The 4,822-nt window shown below is 34.2% G+C and overlaps 1 pseudogene across 1 annotated transcript in view; it reads right to left on the bottom strand.

Annotated features, from left to right (window-relative positions):
* Positions 1 to 1,677, bottom strand: part of LOC148938903 (uncharacterized) — a 72,859-nt pseudogene extending 71,182 nt beyond the window's left edge. The window contains exon 1 of the transcript XR_016143594.1: positions 601 to 1,677. The product of XR_016143594.1 is annotated as an uncharacterized LOC148938903 (transcript). The remainder of the gene's footprint in view (positions 1 to 600) is intronic.
* Positions 1,678 to 4,822: the final 3,145 nt, after the last annotated feature.

Raw genomic sequence — 4,822 nt, 5'->3', positions numbered from 1 at the left:
TTAAGAAGAATAACCAAATAAAATACAAGTTGAATTTAGTCTTGATATTAGAAAATGCAAAATATAATCTATTGAAAAAAAAACTTTAAAATAAACCTTAAATTGAAGTGAGTGGGGGAGATAACTTAGTTAACATATCAATTATGTATGGGACGAAAGTTCTTCTGCATCTATCAATTAAAGATGGGGTAAAAATAAGAATTTTAACTGAAGCAAAACAAGGATGGCGAGGTTAGGGGGGGGGGGGAGAGAGAGAATTGACCAGTAACCAGGGAACTTGTCTAAGGTAGGCGCTGTATAACCCCTGATGTTTTAGGGATATGTATTCCTCTGAAAGGGAACATGTATAGCCCTTGTAGAGGAAGAGGCAGTATCAAAGAATTTTTCCGAAAGGGTTTTGGATTGAAATGCCTAAAAAAGACCATAAACAATAGCTCTGTATCTAAGCTCTTGTTTTTTCTCAGTTTCATATTGCAATGCTTATTTTTTAACCTAAATAGTAATTGTCTAAATATCAGCACTCTACTAGTCTTCTATTGTGCAACTAGTTAAGGTAAGCTATTGCTAGGTTTGACATTGTTTATTAGCAACTATACTTACGTTATTTCTTCGACCTTTTCTTCTGAACTTTCACTCTCTTCATATTCACTAGATGACTCACTAGATTCTTCACTAGAATCAGAAGTATCTGAATCTCTGTATGACTGTTGTCCCATTTGTGAATCAGTCTCTACCGATGGTTGTAGAACTTGTTCAATATTGGAGATCAGCTCACTAGGTGATTTTTTTCTGTCTCAATCTCAGATGAGTTTATACTTAAATTAAGCACCTCTGATTTAATGTCAACTTCTTGAACATTTTACAAGACTAATGTTTTTAATTCTTTAGTTGTATTAGACATAAGGTTAGTACTTTTTCCATCTACAATGTTGGTATTTGCAACTTCAACAGTAGAATCAAGGTTAGATGGCAATTCTTGTCGACTAGTACCTGACATGTCTATATCTGTGTTAGACAACTTTAGATCATTATTAAGTTCTAAATGGGTTTCCTTGGAGTATTCACCATTAGAAAGTTCATCATTTAACACCTGAGTTTGTGCATCTGCTACACTATCAGTAGAAACATCTATTTGATGTGTTATTTTTTTCAATGACTGTGACTCTTCATCAGCAGACTTTGCAGCTCTCTCATAGTCATTAGGTATTGGCGCTGTATTCAAGCCATTTTCAAGCTTACTCACAGAGTCCCCACAATTCTCATTTGTAAGCCCAGCTTTGATAAGTGACTGCTCATCAGCTTCTTCTTTGATGGATGTTATAACATTAAAATTTCCTTTAAGGTTGTTTTCTGGATTGACTTCTATTATTTTTTCATGATCATCATCAAAGTTATCCTGAGTGTTGATTTTAGTAATTTCAGCAGCTGAATTAAGGTTAGATGGCAATACTTCAATACTTGTATGCTGGTATCTGTCATTTCTACATCTGTGATAGACAACCTCGCTTCTTTATTCAATTCCAAATTAGTTTCCTTGGAGTGTTCACCATCATGGAGCATGTCATTCAACACCTGAGTTTGAATATCTGCTGCAGTCTCAGTAGAAAAATCTGTTTTCTGCAACATCTTATGTAATGATTGTTCAGCGGGATCTGTAGGTGCCAATTTATTTTCCATATCTGAAATGGACAGTACTCAATAAAACAAGTCATGAAAAACAAAACGAGAATGCACTACAAAAAAAATATTTCCATATCTGAAATAGACAATAGTCAATAACTAAGCAAAGAAAACAAGTCATGAAAACCAAAATGAGAATGCACTAAAAAAACTATGTAGTACTAAACTATTGGCTTTTTTTAAAGGGCCTAATTAAGCAGTTTTATGGTTTTGTATTGCATCTAATCAAGGATAGTGATTCCTTCCATTTCTCAAAACTATGAGGGGAGGGGGGTAGTTACCACAAAAAAATGCATGTTCATGCAATAAATTAAAATTATTATGATAAATACACAAAACACATTGGAAAAACATTTTTATTCCATACGTGATATTGCATTAAATTATTTTTGTTTTAAGCATTACCCTAAATTCCTAGGTGCACTCAGCCAAAATGCCTTGGAGTATCAGAGGTTTTTTACAGGGGTTGTCCTTCATATTTACCTTTGCTGGATAACATAACTGGATGTTGGGCAAATAATTTACAAGGATATTAGCTTGCATTTGCTTTGCACTTTCCTTTATTGATTCCAAAGAAATCATTAATCTGAAGGTCGAAAGAGTATGGGTAACTGAAGACATCTATAGGGGGAGGGAGGCATCCCTTCCTGAACCTCAATTTGTCCCAGAGTTTATTTTTATGTGAAAATTTATATTACGATTTAAATTGTTTCTTTATTTAAATTATAAGTAACCAAACCAGTTTTAATTTCAGAATTTTTGTGGCTTGTTTGTTATAATTGAATAGAAAATTTAAAGCCTAAAGACTTCTCCTGTCAAAACGTTTAAAACAATTTACACTTTAGCATAGCATGCAACCTGAAAATTGTAAGAGAGGACAGGGAAACATTGCATGTAGTTCATTACTTCCAAACCCAGCCCACTACCATGACCAATTGCATTCTTTTGAAGTAAACACTAATAACTACCTAATGAGGGCTTTAAAGGGACCATAGTGGGAAGAATTTCGTTCCCAGAGGCACAGATGCATGTAGGGTTGTGTACCTCCAGCCTCATTTTTTCACTCCTTTTCTACCTGTAAGCGGTGGAGTCAGTTCACAAAAATATAGGGGAGAGGGAGCAAAATCTATTTTTTTTTAAATTCTGTGATGAGGCTGTTTATTGCCCTATCTGTAAGGTTTAAAGCTTCTATGAAAATGGGTCTTAATTTATAACAAAAGGTCAATTTAAGTTCAATACTTAGAGCTTTCATGAAAAGATCTGCAATCCAAGAAAAGCAGTGTCTCAGCCGGACTAAGAAATAATTTAAGTTCACACGAGTATACTTGTAACCAAACAATTTTTTTACACTGAGCAATCAGGACAAGGGGAGGTAGGGTTGTTGGTTTATATCAGTGTACTGATAATATTCTTCATTTCGGTAGTGTGTTTTCAAACTGACATGTCCACTCTTCCCCTTTTCTGTAAACAACTCTGCAAAGATAGATCTTAAATCTGAGTAAATCAAGTGTGACTTGGAGTCTGCTTCTGTAATGCTGTAGATCTTGGCAATGTGATTCCCAGTATTTGAGCTCGATTCAATACCAAAAGTTACATATTTGCTGAAAGTTAGAATTGTTCAAACCTTATAAATTGGGAAGAAGTGGAATTATGAGTTTTAAAAACCTTTCCAGGCTCATGTTTGAGATGTAGATCTATTTCGGGAAGCTTTATTTATCTAGCACAAAAGGTGAAAAAGATTATGAAATCTTAGTGGCCAAGATGAGGGGGCAAGGGGTGAATGTTGATAATCAAAAACGTCTCCCTGTGCCCTAATGTGGCTTGTAGATCCTTGGAAATGGACACCCATGTAGATTCTGGGCATTTCATTCACAAAGTACAACAATTTTTCAAGGTATCAGAAACTCCCTAGAGTAAATTGCTGCCTAGGCAATTAATTTCTTTAATATTTAATCTTATTTGTATACAAAACATAAGAAAAGGAGTGGGGAAAATATGTAAATACCCCTCACGGCTACAGCTTCTAAAATCAACTAAATGGCACAGTTTTCACCTGTAACACAGTCAACAAATTAAACCTGTATGAATTTAAAAATACTGGAAAGATAATTAAGTACCTACTTTAATTAAAACCATAGAGCCAAACTAATGAAATGACTATCTGTAAAAGCTTTACAGACTTGGCAAATACTTGTTACCAACTATAGTAAAATATGTTTATACCATTGGCTGATATGCAGTTATACCATTTGCCAATACTGCTGTAAACCTTTTTAGTCATAGTCTAAAGATAGTTTCACTTGCAGTAGATCCAGGTAATGGACAAAAAGAAGCAATTTGCCATGTTCTTTATTTTTACCCTTTTAAACCTTACAAGTTGGGCAGATGTGGAGATGGGAGCTTGAAACTATCCCTAGGCCCTAATTTGGGCTCTAGATTATTTTTTCATTCATCTACTACTAATCATTCTTTTTTGGTCAATACTTTCTAGCAAGCCAAAGAAAAGAACTGGGAAAAGACTTACAGAGCTCTCTATACTATAGCCTCTATTATCTACTAAGATGAGGTAGTTTTCACATTCACCACTTTTAACATATAACACCACTGTTTAGTTCAGCAGTATTTGACAAATAATTTAGTCCATACTTTGGAATACAGAATCAAATGGATAAAAATGAAAAAAACTCCATTAAGATTTTGTGTGCCCTTGCCCCAAGTTTGCACCAAACAACTAAGTACTTTAATTTTCTTATTCTGTGAAGCTTCTTGCAAATTGCTTTTTTCCATAAAACTTCTCAAGAAGATTCAAAGATCCCTTTTCAACCCTTGCCTAGGTCATATTCTTGGTCGTCTGAAGCTTACTTATACCATTAGTTGAAATATGATTGTGTAGTATTTCCAGTGAAAAGGTAAAACCAATTTTTCCAAATTCCATAGCAATTACACTTAGAGAAGAAAGCAATAATTTACTCTAGTTCAAAGAAGTCTCAAAGAAGTGAAGAGCTCCTAGACTACATTTTTACAAAGAAATCAATGAGATGGGGATTGGAATAATGTAGTGTACCTGTTGCCACTATCTTATTGCTGTTCAGTAAAATTTTAGATGATAGGCTTAAATTTTAGTATGTAAAATTTTAGTAGA

Source organism: Artemia sp. Qi Xiang Cuo, unplaced genomic scaffold (assembly GCF_049724085.1).
Source record: "Artemia sp. Qi Xiang Cuo unplaced genomic scaffold, ASM4972408v1 HiC_scaffold_32, whole genome shotgun sequence".
In the NCBI taxonomy this organism is placed as follows: Eukaryota; Metazoa; Arthropoda; class Branchiopoda; order Anostraca; family Artemiidae; genus Artemia; species Artemia sp. Qi Xiang Cuo.
Note: the sequence above shows the minus strand (reverse complement) of the source record. Positions and strands in the feature narration are given on the sequence as shown.